Source organism: Camelus ferus, chromosome 3 (assembly GCF_009834535.1).
Source record: "Camelus ferus isolate YT-003-E chromosome 3, BCGSAC_Cfer_1.0, whole genome shotgun sequence".
Classification (NCBI taxonomy): Eukaryota; Metazoa; Chordata; class Mammalia; order Artiodactyla; family Camelidae; genus Camelus; species Camelus ferus.
This window is the reverse complement of record NC_045698.1, coordinates 79,472,449-79,489,538: the sequence shown is the minus strand read 5'-3', so window position 1 is coordinate 79,489,538 and position 17,090 is coordinate 79,472,449. Positions and strand designations below refer to the sequence as shown.

The window sequence follows — 17,090 nt, the reverse complement described above, 5'->3', positions numbered from 1 at the left end:
ACTCCCATCTTTGTCTCCATTTTCTTGGAGTCTGTTGTGGGCTGAATAACACCTAGTACCTCAAAATGTGACTGTACTTGGAGATAGGGTCTTTAAAGAGGTAATTAAGGCAAAATGAGGTGATTAGGGTGGGTCCTAATATGACTTAAGAAGAGATTTTAAGAAGAGATTAGGACACAGACACACACATGAGGAAGAACATGTGAAGACACAGGGAGAGGACAGTCATCCACAAGCTGGAGAGAGAGGCCTCAGAAGTAACCAGTCCTGCCGGCATCTTGGTCTTGGACTTCTAGTGTCCGGAACTGTGAGATAAGTCGTATCTTCTGTTCAAACCACTCAACCTGTGGTGCTTTATTATAGCGGGCCTAGCAGACTAACACAGGGTCAGTGCTTTCCACCTGAACGAAGGGGGGAGGGCTGAACGGTTCATCGCTCATCGACAATGATGCCCAAGGTCACGTGCTGCACCCTGACTGGTCTGTTTGAGAAGCCGGGATCCTTTGACTTTATACATATGTTTTCTCACTTACCATCCTCTCAATCCAGCCATCCAAAGAAAAGAGGGGAAAGGGTTTAGAAAAGGCTTGGTTATTTTGTTAGCTTAGAGGACATATTCTAGTGAAGTTTTATATAACCTTGCTAAGAGTTGGATTATCTAAAGTGTCAAAATAGAATTCTGTTTCTGCTCAAGTTCCAGACAAACTTATTTTCCCTATTTTGACCTTTTCATTACTTTTATTCCTTAAGCCAAAGATAGCATTTCAACTTTGTTGCAGGTGTGTCTTGTGCATATGTTCTGAGGTGACACTTACCCACTTAACCATCTTTGTGTCCTTTCTCCTCTCGCACTGAGTCCTCTCTCTCCTTCCCATTATCATTGTTTCAAGTAAAGGCTTTAACTGAAAGCTCGGACATCATCTCCCCACCACTCCTGTGCATTTCTTGGCATGCATGGCACCCTACTAAAGTGCCAGTTCACATTTATGCTCATTAAGTTTAGGATGTATTCTTTCCGCTCGCGATGTAACCAAAGACTGCAGCGTGGTTGGAATCCCAAAGACTCCTACATACAGCTAAGGGGAAATTCTCTTTGTGACTGCATATCTTTGTAACTAGCTCCGAGAATTCTGACTGTCCCTAATTAGTTTGTAAAATGTTGGCCGTCGTACATTCTGCCTCTTGAGAAAAGCTCTCCTAGGGTTCAAACGAAGTTCAATTATGACTTCTTTGCATATCATCTATAATCACAAACAGCCAGATAGGCTAGTGCTTAAACAGGTTCTAAGTGCTTCTAGTTCCCTGCTTGGTTACTTGGTGGGGAGGATATTTGAGCATTTAATGGGAGAATAACAAGTGTTTTGAGGCCTTCTATCCAACCAGTTTATCCAAAAGTAATGGGTGAGTGTTGGAGATGAGTGACGTATCTTACCGTCAGCCACATGGCAGGGACTGGAGGAAAGGGACAAGATGAAGAAAGCCCTACGACCTCCAGATAAATAGTGGGTTGCTCAAGTCTTTAGAGCCCCTGGTAAGTTAGTGAGATCTGCCAGGGACACAGAAGATGAGAACTGCATCTTGGAAACCCCTTGTACAATAGCAGCTTAGAGTTGTGGGTGGACGGGCAATGGTGATTATTCACTGCCTTTTTGTGTTTTGTTTTATGTGGTCACTGTTTCTTCCTGGGAATAAATCTCTCCCTCTGAGAGTTTTTCCTGGCTGGATTTCAGGGCCTACCTCTTAGTTATACAGTATGTTCTGATTTATAAGTTTTTGTGAAGACTTGGCCTATGAATAGATCCTTTATCCTGTTTGAAATTTTCTGTGCCATCAGAATTTAGACAGTCTGCTGAAGAGGAGGCCAAAGGCAGTCTCCGAGTTCTGATCCCTGTCCTTCACACACCCCTTGGGTTGCCATGTGAGGAAAGTCCAATGTTTTATCTTCCCTCAGTATTTCTTCCCTTCACAACTACATGATTTATAAACAGTGAGGCTGAACATGCCCTCCCAAATGCCTGTATCTACCCCCATACATACACACTCACACTTGGACACACCAGCAACCAATGTTCTAAATGTTGAACTTGTCTAGCGTGTGACCATTCATCAACCAAACTCTGCCCTATTTTTACATGTTTTAAATTCATGGTGAAGGTCACATCTTGAATGTCTGCTGTGTTCTTGACCTCATGTCCCTGTTCCTACATGTTTACATGCCTACAGCCTCACCCCCTGGATCAAATTTAGCACTAGACCTCAGAGGAAATGCTCTAGGAAGAACAGTCGAGTCCTCCATGGCTCCAAGCAATAGCTAGCTTTGACCTTTGGCTGGATCTTGGAGCCACTTTAATGTTAAAATTTTTCCTTCTCATTTCAGTATCTCTGTCTTTCCATTTTTTTTTTCTCTTTGGGTCTATTGTGCCTCCTGGGAGATCGAGACTCAAAGAAAACTCAACCTGAGGGTTTATAAGTTGTGAGTACTATTAAAAAAAAAAAGTCTAACACCCTTGTTAACTTTTTTATAGCGCTGTCAAAGTTTATGAAGAGCAAAGTCAGTCATACGACTGGAGCCTGGGCTCCCAGCCCTCCTGAGAGAGCAAATTGGGTTTTTGTCTACCAGAAGAGATGACCTCACACAAAGTCTTTTCCTCCTCTTTTATCCTGGCTCAATTTTCTAAACAATTTCTTTGCCTATGACCTTCTGTTGTAGAAAATGGACTAGTTAACTAGGAGTAAATAGTAGCAGAGCCATCTTTACAGATCAGATTAATGGTAAGCATGTTTTCTAACCTCATTCCTGCGCATCATGTTTATTCCTTTTTTTTTTTTTACAACATATATGATACTGGAAGTCATTTACTTATGGACAGACGTTAATTGAGAAGGGGCACTGTTTTAGACTCAGGACGCCTTCATGAACAAGTCAGGCAGCATTCCTGATCCAACCCATTGAAATACTAGGTGAACACAGTACATATAACAGTGTGCACTAGCCTGGTGGGACTTCCTTTAAGAGGGACCTTCCTAAAAGGCTGACAATCCCACTGTCTGGTACTCGTGTCCTCTGCTTGAGTATGGGCTGGACCTGTGACTTCCAGCTATAGAATGAGGCAAAGTTGATGGAATATCACCTTGTAAGCAGATGGGGTAGGGGATCCCTGGAGAAAGAGAACCAGGCATGGCTTGCTTGATTTAAGAGAAGACGTTTTTGGCCTAATCCATTTTGTGACCTAAGCCTGGCCACAATGAACAGGTCTCAGTAATTAATGATCTTAGGGGAACAAAAGAATGCAGGAGCAAATGACTGTTATCAGGCAAGAGAAGTAACAATAGCAAAGATAATATATCAATTATAAAGATTCCCAGTTCTCTTTCAATGGTAAAGATTAACCTTAAACTCTGAACCACCAGATCAGCTAGAACCTGAGGGATGAAAATGCTGACCTTTTCTGATCTTTGTGACTTGAGTCAACTAAAGCTTGAACTCTGTTGACCACCCAAGCCCCTTTAAAAATATGCATGTACCCTTAACTTAAAATCTCCCCAATTTTGCTATTTTGGGGGACACTGCTTTGGGAAAGATTCCTGGTGCTTCCTTATTTACTACAGGCAATAAATCCTTCTCCCAATCTTTTCGGCTTGGTTGTGTCTTTTGGCTCAACACCCACCAAGAGGAAGATGAAGTTTTGGGGTAACAACCTCAGTGATTTCAATAGGAAGTAGAAGATTCCACTGTATCACTGAAGGGCTTTAAAAGACTTGTCCTGGGAGGGAGGGTATAGCTCAGTGGTAAAATGTGTGCTTAGCAGGCACGAAGTCCTGGGTTCAATCCCCAGTACCTCCATTTAATTAGTAAACAAACAAACAAACATAAACCTAATTACCCCCCAGTTTTTAAAAAAAAAATTAAAAAATTAGTTTAAAAATAAAAGACTTGTCCTTTCCCACCCCAGAACCCCTCACCCAAGTACCTTTATAGACCCCAAAATGATTGTCTCCAGGTAGTTCATTTAATTCCGTGTGATAACTTTCCATTCTTTCATTCATTAGCTCAACAAACAGATTTAATTTCCTCATCTGTAAAATAAGTGTAATTTTAGTAGCTATCTCATAGTTGTCATGAGAGGAAATGAGTTAATATATAAAAATTGTATAAAATAATTGCTTAGCACATGTCAAATACTATATAAAGGTACGTTATTATTATTGACATGGTTTGCAGTGTGTTTATTTACTTTTATAGTGAGACAGTGACCCAGACATTGGGCATACAGATATATAGAAGACATAGACCCTGTCCTGTAGCTGGTTCCTTGCATCTATCTGCTAGAGAGCTAAGTTCTGAACAGACAGGTGAACAAGACAGGAAGTTTTATAAAGTAGAGGCTTGAAATCAATACAAATTCTAGCACACTGGAGAATTACATTGTAGGTGGGTGGAGTCTGGACATGGTAGTTGTAAAAGATGGATCGAATAGCATCCCATGTCCTCTTAGGAGTCAGTCAATGCTAAAAGAAAAGAGATTGGTGAAGATAAATTCATCTACATTATAATTTTCAAGGGTTAAGTCCTGCTAATGAAAAAAAAATTACAAACACTCATCATAGCTATAGGATTATTATTTATAACAAATTATATATAGTAAACACAAGGTGCAATAACTCAGTTATGGCTCCAATAAAAGTGTAAGTTGTGGGAACATTAGATTTGATTGCTCTTCTTTCAGGAAAGTTAGTGGGAAGCCTAAGGGTGACACAGTCTTGGAGGTGGGTAGGAATGGAGTGCTGGGCCTGAGGTCTGGTCCCTGTTCTTTGAGAACATGGTTCCTTTTTGTGAATGGAACGTGGTAGAGCAAAGGGGAAACAGGCTGCCCTGCCCTGTATGGGACAGTTGTTAAAAATGAATCTGTTAGGAACAAGACTAGACCTCTAAACAAGCAAGCCGTTTAAAATTAAATCTGTGCTTCCTTGTGGTTTCTTGATTAAGGTATCATCCAAGATAAGGATGAAAATGAGATTGTACCCTGATGACATCATGTCATATTATAACTGCATGCTGGTGAGTGCATCTTAGTCTATGGCTGAACTTTGTATTTCTGCTTTTACCTCTGTAGCTAGCATGCTGTCTGCAAATACCAAAATTCTATCTATATTTACAAATAATGAGTTACCAAATGCTGATTAATAAAACTAGACAGAGAATGGTTAAATATTCAAAAGAGGGGAAAAATCATTACTCAGTAGTTCTTATTCCTATTCATGGATTCCCACAGCGAGGGTACATTTTGACCAATTTGGATACAGTTGTGGTAGGAATAAAAGTGAGAGGCTTTGTTGAAATATTGTATCTGTAGTAATACCTAGCTTTCTGAGAACTCCCCTAGACCTTCTTCCTAACTACCTCATACCACAAGTGCTTTGTTTTTCTGCCATAAAAAAGGATGAAAAAATTCTCCAGTGCTCTTCTCCTAAACTCTTACTCTGCTAGGCTTTATAAATATTTGTGCACCAAGTGAAACCAGATGTTTGATTTCCTCTCCTGGCCTATCACAAGAGGCCTTGATTTTCACCCTGGAGGTTGTTCTTTTCAGCTTGAAACCTTGTTATGAATGACCCTGTGATGGTTAATTTTATGTGTCAATTTGATTGGGCGAAGGCATGCCTAGATAGCAAGTAAAATATTATTTCTGGGTGTGTCTGTGAGGGTGTTTCCGGAACAGGTTAACCTTTGAATGGGAAAAGTAAAGAAGAGTGACCCCACCAACTGGGTAGGCCTCATCCCGTCTCTGAGGGTCTGCTAGAACAAAATGGTGGAGGAAAGATACACATGCTCTGGGACATCTATCTTCTCATGCCCACAGACAGGGGTACTCCTGGTCCTCCTTACATGTAGGCCTTCAGACTCTGTCCGGGATTTATGTCATTGGCCCCCCTAATCTTAGGTTGCTGGATTTGAATTACACCACTGGCTTTCCTGGTTCTCTAGTTTACAGACTGCATATCCATAATTGCAGGAGCTAATTCCTGTTACATAAATCTATATATTCTGTTGGTTCTCTTTCTCTGGAGAACTCTGACTAATACAGATTTCTTTGCATATCAGCTAGTGAGCATATAAGCCTGAATTAGATTTGATGTTTATTTCTTGGAGTGGAGTACATGTAAAAATGAGACCTCACAAGGAGGTAGAATTTGTAATAATTGAAAAGAAAGGCTTGTGGTAGAATCTGAGCTCTACTATTTATTATGTATTTTTAAACTGAAGTATAGTTGATTTAAATGTGTTAGTTTCTGGTGTACAGCAAAGTGATTCAGATATATATATATGCACACATACATACTTTTTCATATTATTTTTCACTATACATTATTACAAGATATTGAATATACTTCCCTGTGCTATATAGTAGGACTTTATTATTTATCTATTTTATATATAGTAGTTTATATCTACTAATCCCAAACTCCTAATTTATCCCTCTCCCTCTTTCCACTTTGGTAACTGTAAATTTGTTTTCTATGTTTGTAAGTGTGTTTCTGTTTTGCAAACAAGTCCATTTGTATCTTTTTTTTAGATGCTACATATAAGCGATATCATATAATATTTGTCTTTGTCTTTCTGACTTACTTCACTCAGTATAATTATCTCCAGGTCCATCCATGTTACTTCAAATGGCATTATTTCCTTCTTTTTATGACTGAGTAGTATTCCATTGTATATATACACATCTTCTTTACCCCTTCATCTGTTGATGAATGTTTAGGTTGTTTCTATGTCTTGGCTATTGTATGCTATTTACTATCTTGAATGGGTTATTTAATCTTTCCAAGCCTCCTCTTCCTCTAAAATGAGAATACAATTACTAAATTGAGATCATAAGATAATTTAGTGAGATGGTTTATGTAAAAATACTCAGCATATAGTAGAACAATCAATACTTATCAACTATTCCTATTATGTTTTGATTGGGAAGCAGGGAAAGGAAAGAGGAGGAGGAAGAGCTTGGGTCTTGTCTAGCACTATATGGAAGAAGGAGGGAGGGTATGAGGGAAAGTTTTAAAAGTGGTGATAGTGGAAAACTACAAATTTCTCTAAATTCATCATCTCACAAAGGGCCAATTCTGGTGTTGATACCTTGTGCCAATGCCTTCTACAAGAATATCATACCTGTTCCCCACCAAATTCCTGGGATCCAAATGCTTTAATATACTTTGTCCAGTAGAGTATTCTAAGCATAATAAGGGCCCACTAAAGTTGTTCATGTCCTAATTTCTAGAACACATAAGCATGTTACTTTATATAACAAAAAGGACTTAGCAGATGTAATGAAGATTATGAATCTTGATATGGGTTTTATTTGAGTAAAATCCATCTAACCATCTAAGTCTATGAAAGTAAAAAAGGAAGACAACAGTCAGCCAGAGAGTTGAGGCAGAATCACAAAGAGAAGAGATTCAGTGCTTGAGGGGTAATTAACCCCCTGTTGCTGGCTTTGAGAATGGAGGAAGGAGGTCATGAGCCAAGGGATCCAGGCAGCCTCTGGAACCTGGCTAAGGCCCTCAGCTGACAGCCAACAAAGAAATGGGGACTTAGTACTGCAACCATAAGGAACTGAATTCTGCCAACAACCCGTATGATCAAGGAAATGAATTGTCCCTTAGAGCCTTCAGAAAGAAATGCAGCCCTGCTCACATCATGCTTTTAGCTCAGTGAGACCCAGGCTGGACTTCCAACATGGAGAACTATAAGATAATGTATTTTTTGTTGTTTAAGCCACTACATTAGTGGTAACTTGCTTTGATAGCAATACAAAACTAATAAATGGAGGTAAAGACAAAAGCTTCATTTCATTTAATTCATTGATTTATTCACTTATTTATTCATTTTTAGACATTCATTGAGCAACTCTAGTGAACCAGGCACTGAGCCAATCGCTGATAATAAAAGCATGAATAAGACCCAGTCCTGGCTCTCAGTATGTTTATAGAAAGTCAGTGGAAGGACCAGAGAAGGCTTCAGACTACTTAAACAACTTGTTCTGCCTTAATTTGCTGAACTACTCAACCTTTCCTCTTGCCTGCAATTGCAAAACAATTAGTCACAAGTAGGGGTGTGTCATTTTTTGCAAACTCACTGGCATAAATGTAGCATTGACAAGTTAAAGAAAAACAAACGGGTTTTTCCCACTTGGTCCATTTCCAATGAGATCATGGCTTTGGTGTCCTTCAGTATAGGGCTTTGACCACTTAATAAACAGTATCACACTGCGGTAGCCCAGTGGCATTCTTCTTCCTCAGAAGAGCTATCTGTAGATGGCTGCCTTGGTCAGGACTCCCCAGACCTTAGTGTGCCTAAAAAATCATCTGGAAGGTTTGTTACAACACAGATTCCTGAGCCCCACTCCAGAGATTCTGACTCAATGGGCTAGGACCTGAGAAAGTGAATTTCTAACAAGCTCCTGGATGATGCTTCCTGTCCGTGGGCCACACTTTGAGTGTCTTTGGTGGATCATTCCTTATTTAATAATAAACATGGCTAATGGAGCCAGGATCATCAGAAGCGGACAAACCTCAAAAACATGCAGCATATCTGCCAGGTGGTGCCATACTTTTGAGTACCTGAGCCCTGGTAGTCCTCCACCCTGGTCTCTTTCACCTTTGTTCTCAGATGGGGCTTCCCGGTCCTCCCATGGTAACTGGGATGCCCAGCAACTTGCTGCAAACTCAGACCACTGAGAAATAAGGGGGAGGAGGGGAGAGGGAGTGGTGCTTCTCTAGCCCATAAGTCCTGAAGCCCTCGCAACATAAACTGCATCCTCACTGATAAGGTTAAAAAAAAAACATTGAAATCTCTACTTGAGCGACTCAGATGAGGGCAGAGGATGTGTCGTGCTGAGAGGCAGGCAAGGTGACTGGTTACACAGTGTGTGCCCTGTTGGCACGGGGGGTGGGGGTGGGCTGACACTGCAGCCTCTCCTCATCCCCAGTCGCTGTTAATATACCCTCACTAAGTTCCATTGCACTTTATTTCCCTCGCCACTGTCCTTCCATGAACTTGGTGAAATCCAAGGATGTGCTGGAATGTATGGGCACAGACAGCTGCTCACAACTTACTGCTCAGTCCTCTGGCATTGCACTGCTGAAAATCTTTGATTTGCGCTGTGAAACCTTAATACAGCGATTCCTGGTGATAGTCTTGAACTCTAAACTGAGTACCTGTACGTGTCACACCACTTTTATTGGCTTTATGGATCCTGGTACCTCTTTCTCAGATTCAGAAAGATAAAATAGGATTTGAGGCTGCTGTTTGGAAAAAATCCCATTAAAATTCCAAAGCACCCTTTCTCTCATTTGGAAAAGGAGCAATGTCATAAATCAGAACTTTGCCAAATACTGCTTACTGGATTAAGAGAAAAAATACCATCTTTGTTATAGAAATTGGTTTTTGCTTAAGTCCTCTTTCTATACAAAAGATCTTTCTAGAGGTAAAGGAAGATGGTTTACCTCCAAATAACTGTGGGAGTGTTATTTTCTTTATACTAGGTCACAAAATTAAAAAGACTTGTTTGACATATGGACTTTTAAATAATCTGTAAATCTCTTTTCTTTAACAGGAGTGAAAGACCATGATTACTCATATTTGTTAAATGATTAGTTTTGTTTTGCTCTAAAGCAGAAATTCTTATTTTGTATTATGAACCCCTCAGGAAATCTGTTGATGTCTACAGATCTTTTCTAAGAATAATATTCTAAATACATCAAAAACATCGTGTGTGGGGCTACAAATAAAAACAAGTATTTATAAATAGTAACCTAAATACTGAGCCAAATTTGTGATGTAGTAATGCACATGCTTCTTTATGAATGCATCAGGTATGATCTAGCATCAGGCCTACTACCTACTATAATTTTGATATAATGATGAGCAGAAACAGTATTTTGAGATACCTGTAACAACTGTAATAGGAATGAATACATCTATGATTTCTACTAGAGATAAAGACCCAGTTGCCTTTTACTGTGATTCGGTGTCTATATTATTAATTGAAGGGAATTCTAAATTTCAGAAAGAGGTTAGTGAAAATAAAGATACAGTCACTGCCATGGACTCCCTGAATTCTGTTCCTAGACCTCCTTGGGGGTCAGTGGACCACACACTGAGAAAACCTGCCTAAAGCACCCCTGACTTTAATGTCCCTCCTCCCTTTGAGCTTCTTTTCATTAACTCTACATTTTAATGCATTCAAGAAAAGGATTTCTGTGAATCAGCTAGCCTTTACTGAGTGGAGGCTATCATCCTTCTGTGGGGAATACTTCTTGGCTATCTCTGGAATTCCGAAAGTGTTATGATCAAAGCCTTTGACCCTCATGGAGTTTTAATGACTTAGGTAACATAATGATCTATTGATTTAAAATTTTTTCTAAGAAACATTGAACTATTTACACTAAATGTGAAAAAAAATTTACTCTCCACCCCACTTCCACTTTCATTCTCTTGCCAAGAAGGGAATCACTGTTGACAATGCGTTTACGTGTGGTATATACTTTATAATTCTCTCATCATCATATGCCAGTGGGAACATGAATGTATTACTGTACTTAGTGTTAAGTGGGAAACAGGCAGTACTCAATTTATTTCTGCAAGTTTAATATCTTATAGTTCAGGTCCCCGAAGAAAGATTAGCTATATTTTCTTTCACATGCAAAAAATTCCAGGACAGTTCTCACAGATCCAACTTGGGTCAGATGTCAACTTGGTCCAGACACTTGGCTGGGATGGATGCAGGGTTGGATCAAGTTAATACACAGGTGCTTCTGCTGCAAACATGTAAATATCTGAGTTGAGCAATTCTGTTCTTCAAAAAGAGGTGAGCAGATGCCTCCACTACCCGACCTTTAAAAGACTGGTAACAGTTTTTCCTCAGCATGAAACAGAATGGAGACCTACATGGAGAATGAGAGGACTAGGCTTCCCTCTTCTTTTGTTATGAACAAGGAGCAATAGCTCATTTTCTTTTAAAATAATTTCAGTATTAGTTTTTCTGAATAAAATGCAATGCACGAGATAGTAAGAATTGGGGGGAAATTTTTAACATACAATAAAGCATTAAAGTATGACACGTTTCTTTAAGATAACCTCTGCCAAGCCTGTGGGCTCTACTTCTTTCCTGTCTTTGTCCTTTGATCATCCAGATTTGAACATTTAATAGAATCATCTGGGGAGCTTTTAAACCTACTCATGCCTGGATCCTAACCCCAGCGATTCTGACACAGTTGATTTGAGGTGTGCCCTGATCATTAGTGTTTGTTGTTTTTTTTAATTCCCCAGGCGATTCTGATCTCCAGCCAAAGTTGAGAACCGCTGACTTGGGTTGTTCTCATATTCTTTTTAGTTACACAAGTAATGTGTAAATACATTCTTGTTAATTGTTTTTAAATACAATTCTTAATTTTTGAAACATTTTGCAAAGTACATGCAGTACAGGTTCTTAAACTCTAATATGCAGCAGAATCACCTGGGATTATAACTAACATGTAGATTTCCATGATCTGATTTATTAAGAGTGAGGTGGGATCTAGGAATGTATATTTTTTATAATCTTCCCTTTTTCCTTTTGTATTAAAGTCTTAATTTTGAAATAAGTTTATATTTACAAAAGAGTTACAGAGAATTCCCCATGCCCTTCATTTGGCCTCAAACATCTTAGTTAACCATGGTACACTTAATCAAAATTAAGAAATTAACTTTAGTACAGTACTATTAATTAAACTACAGACTTTATTTGGATTTCACACTTTTTACACTGTCTTTTTTCTGTTCCAGGATCCAACCTACCAGGATACCATGTTACATTTAGTTGTCATTTCTTTTTAGTCTCCTTCATTTTGTAATGGTGTTTTGGTCTTTCTTTACCTTTCATGACCTTGGCTCTTATGAAGGGTTTAGTTAGTTATCCCACAGGTTTTGAAACTGGTCCTGAAAAAGTCACTCAAACTCCTATTGCCCCCTTTCCTTCATGTATCTAGTGGGATGAACTAGTTTTACCAGTGTTGTGAGAAGAATTTTCTAATAAAAATTTTTATATCAACACTTTGAATACATACATATATGAATTTGGAAATGCTTCTTTCTCTGGGAACAGAGGAAAGAACACTTTAGCTGGTGTTGTTGGTTGGAGCAGAAATAGATGTGGTCTCAAAAAGAAAACAAAACTGTTTCATGGTCATGTGTTTTTATGATTTTAAAAGAAATGCATTTTTTCCATCTGTCTGGTTGACTTTGGAATGCTTGTTTCCCTGGAGCATTCACTATTTGAAGGGAGATCTGATATAGAAAATGAGGTCTACTCTTGCAGGTGACACATCAAACAGCCTGATCTGTCACCAGAAAAGTTACCTAATCAGCCCCTAAGATGAACAACTGGGGCAAAGAGAGATCTGCTGTGATAACCCATGGCATTCTGAGTTCTCACATTCTGACTTTGAAACAAATATGTATATTTATATAGTTCAATTAAAAAATAAAATGCTTTATTTAAAAAAAAAGAGGTCTTGGTCTGGACCCATCATGTTAGATCTTCATGTTACAATATGGTGGTCCTATGTGATCAAGTTAATGGATTTGATCCTTAAATGGCTTTAGTCAGCTTTCCATGGAGAAACCTCTCTTTTGTACAGGTACATCCATTCATAACCTTAGCCAACTTCTATGCAAATCCATTTTTGTATCAGTCAGTGTTCTAAAATCAACAGGATAGATAGATAAACAGAAGTAGATATAGATATAAAGAAATGTATTTTCAAAAATTGACTCACGTGACTGGGGCGACTGGCAAGTCCAAAATTTGTAGGGCAAGCCCTGCTTGAAACTTAGAAGTTGATGTCTGTCTTGAGGTAGAATTTCTTCTTCCTGAAAAGCTCAGATTTTACACTTAAGACTTTCAACTGATTAAATGAGGTCCACCTATGTTATCAAAGGAAACTCTTTTACTTAAAGTCAAAGGTTATAGATATTAACCACATGCACAAAATACCTTCAGAGCAACACCTAGATTACTGTTGGATTAAATGAGTACTATAGGCTAGCCAGTTGACACACACAATTAACTATCATCGTTCCCTTGTTAAAAGGAGCAGAATGAAGGTGAATAGGAATTACTTATAAATGTTAAAAACAGCCACCTCTGTTGGAAAAAGCACAGATTCCTGATAACAGCACATATCCTAATATTTTTAGATACATTTTAGAGAGCAAATGACATTATTGTATTATTAATGTTTAAAATATCACTAATATTAACACATCATTAATGTAGTAGAGTGTAAGCAATCAGAGGCATATATCACATTTCTAGTGATGTAATTATAATCTGGTTGGCAAAATATGTGTAGAGGAGCACTTAGCAAATTTTAGTGATTGAGTTACCATTCACATTAGCTCAAAGAATTAACTCACCAATCGTTAGTCCGTGGGATCTGTAGAAAATGGTTCCTGAGGAAATTAATACGTGTTAAGAAGAAAAAACTAAATTTTAATATGCCAATTATTAAAAAAAACAGTAATCATAATCAAGTCAGTTCTTTTAGCCCTAGGTAATAAATTCTTGTTATGTTAATCTTGGCTTTTAAGAGTCTACTTCTGTGATGTTGACTGCTTCTGGATAAAAGAGTTATGGAGGTTCTAAGTCATTCTTTGTGAAGTCTTACAGGATCTCTTTGTAATAATAATGCTAGCTCTATTTTGGCAAGTCTGGATCCACAAGTCTGTTTTCTTGTGGACTCAAATAATCAACAGTTCTTTACCGAGGATCTTCTGAAGTTCTGTCCAGAACGTCTAATCTGTGGTTTGTGGCAAGAGCTTTTACACAAGTGTAAGGGAAAAGCAGATACCATCTGCTGATGACAAAGCTGAATGGCTCTGGTTCCTATATTACACTAGCCAGGATTATTAGAATAAAGAAAAGTGAAATTCTCTATTACTATATATGATTCATAAGCATCTTGAAAATAAGAATATATTTACATTCACAACATTTTACACATATGTAATTAACCTAAAAGGGTCAAAAGTCTTTGATTTGAGGTTTTTTCCTCCAATGCTCTGAGAGTGATAACAAGACACCTCTCATAATTGTGTAGAGCTAGTTAAAAACATAGAGCATAACACATATTCTTAATTATTTGTAGTATCATGCATTTTATAAATTCCTGGAACAAGTCTTTGGTGTGTCCCAGAATCCTCCTAGGAAACCCCAAAGATACTTCAGATGAAATATCTTAACATTTTCATTATGCAATATTTAAAGCCTCAGTTTGGGGAAATCAATGTCAAAAATAATTATCAAAGAAATATAACATTAGAATACAGACATAAGTCATAGATGTCTAAAGACAAAAAAGAATAAAAGGCTTAGCTATACAAATAATTAGAAATAATACTTAAATTGATCACAGCAGTAAGCTACAATCAACAGAAAATTTAACTTTTACAGAAATAAGAGATTTTAGTAAAACAAAAAATGAATCAAGAAATTAGCACAAACCATGAAGAGTTAGGTGATTCTCTGGAAGCTCTCTATGAGATAAGGAAGTTCTGTTCTCCAAAAAGCCAAATAAGAAGATGAGACTTTTTTTTTTTTTTAAAGAGCACACCAAATATTCAAGAACCATTTTCTCCTGAATTACCAGTTTTTCCTCTTTATTATTCATGAGTTTCTGAGTTTCTCAATTCTGTTATAACTCTGTACGTAAGTTTAAACATAATACAAATGCATATAAACAAGATGAAATTTTAAAGCTTTAATTTTAGTTTTCAGATATACTAACTGTGTTAGTATATACTAATGATACATAACTGTGTCCTTAATTTATATGATTGTGAATGTATAATTGTAATTAAAATTTATGATTGAAACTTTGCAAAGACCAAATAGATAGTACTTACTTGCTTTGCTTTTGTAACTTCTAGTTTTAGAAATTTTAATCTCTTTAGAAAGTGTCCATGGGGGAGGGTATAGCTCAAGTGGTAGAGAGCATGCTCAACATACAGAAGGTCCTGGGTTCAATCCCAGGTACCTCCTCTAAAAATAAATAAACCTAATTACCTCCCCAACACCCACCAAAAAAAAATAAATAAATAAAATATTTTTGAAAAGAAGAAAGTGTCCAGATAACCAAAGATTTCAGATAACCAAATTTATCCGTAAATTAATTTAATACTAGCCCAAGCTCTAAGGATCTTGGAAATTAAATTTAAGTTGAAACAGTGTAGATTAACATAATTGCTATTGGTATTAAAATTTAGACAGCTGGTATTTAAAAATTTTCAGAAAGTGAAATAATTAAGTCAAATGATTTGCAGCATTGTCTGATATTCATAAGATACAATCCTTTTAAAAGATAGTATTTGTTACGATTTAATTTAATCAAACATGTATGTTTATATTTTTGTGACCTTAAATATTTTATGGAAAAAATAACTGACTCATTAAGGTATCAAGAAATTTAGAAGTTTAATTAGGTTTTTCAGGAATAACCAAACCCCAAGTATTATAGAAAAGACGATCTATACATTAACCTTTATTTCCCATTTTATTGTAATAAAATCAGCAAGAAGATGTGTAGCTTTCCTTAACATCATTTTTGAGATATAATTTACATACCATACAGTTTATAAATTTAAAGTGTATAATTCAGTGGTTTGTAGTATATTCACAGATATGCACAACCATCCCCATAGTCAATTTTAGAACATTTTCATCATCTCAAAAAGAAACCTTAAATCCTTTAGCTGTCACCCCCTGCCACCGTCTCAAGACATAAGCAACCAATAATCTATGGATTTGCCCATTCTGGACTTTTCATATAACTCGTATCATATATGTGGTCTTTGGTTGTTGGCTTATTTCATTAGCATATTTTTAACTTTATTTTTTAGACCAGTTTTAGGTTCACAGCAAAATTGAAAGGAAGGTACAGAGATTTACCAGATACTCTGCTGTACCTACACATATATAGCATCTCCCATTATCAACATCCTCCACCAGAATGGTACATTTGTTTACAATTAATAGACCTATATTGGCCCAACATTATCACTCAGAGTCCAAAGTTTACATTAGGATTCTTCCTTGGTGTTGCACATTCTTTGGGTTTGGACAAATGTATAATGACACATATTCATATTATAGTATCATATAGAGTATTTTCACTATCCTAAAAACCCTCTGTGTTCTGCTGTTCATCCCTCTCCCCACACTCAACCCCTGGCAACTATTTATCTTGTTATAGGATTCATAGTTTTGCTTTTTTCAGAATGTCATATAGTTGGAATCATACAGTAACCTGTTCAGATTGGTTTCTTTCACTTAGTAATATGCCTTTATTGTTCCTCCATGTATTTTCATGGCTCAACAGCTCATTTCTTTTAAGTGCAGAATAATATTCCATTATTCATTATTCTTGGTTGCTTCCAAATTCTTGCAATTATGAATAAAGCTGCTATAAACATCCATATGCAGATTTTTGTGTGCGTTTAAGTCTTCCAATCCTTTGGGTAAATACCAAGGAATATGATTGCTGGATCATACAGTGAGAGTATGTTTAGTTTTGTTAAGAAACTACCAAACTGTTTTCAAAGTGGCTTTACCATCCTACCATCAATGAATAGAATTCCTTTTGCTCTACACCCTCACTAGCCTTTGATATTGCCAGTGTTTCAGATTTTAGTCTTTCTAATAAGTATGGTATAATGTTTTCAAGGTTCATCTGTATTGGAGCATTTATCAGTACTTCATTATTTTTTATTGCTGAATAATATTCCATTGTGTTGATATGCAATGTTTTGTTTAATCATTTTTTTCAAAGACGGCATACAGATGCCAACAGGGACATGAAAAAGTGCTCAACATCATTAATCATCAGAGAAATGCAAATAAAAACACAATGAGATGCCATCTCACACTTGTTAGAATGTGTGAATAAAAAAGACAAGAAATAACAAGTGTTGGTGAGGATACGGAGAAAAGGGAACACGTGTGCACTGTGGTGGGAATGTAAATTGGTGCAATCACTATGGAAAACAGTATGGA

At 37.2% G+C, this 17,090-nt stretch overlaps 1 long non-coding RNA gene across 1 annotated transcript in view; it reads left to right on the top strand.

Moving 5' to 3' along the window:
• The window catches only part of LOC116662672, a 56,196-nt gene that overhangs the window by 11,432 nt on the left and 27,674 nt on the right, over nucleotides 1-17,090 (top strand). Inside the window, exon 2 of the long non-coding RNA XR_004318654.1 lies at nucleotides 4,988-5,059. This is a non-coding gene — a long non-coding RNA (uncharacterized LOC116662672). The remainder of the gene's footprint in view (nucleotides 1-4,987; nucleotides 5,060-17,090) is intronic.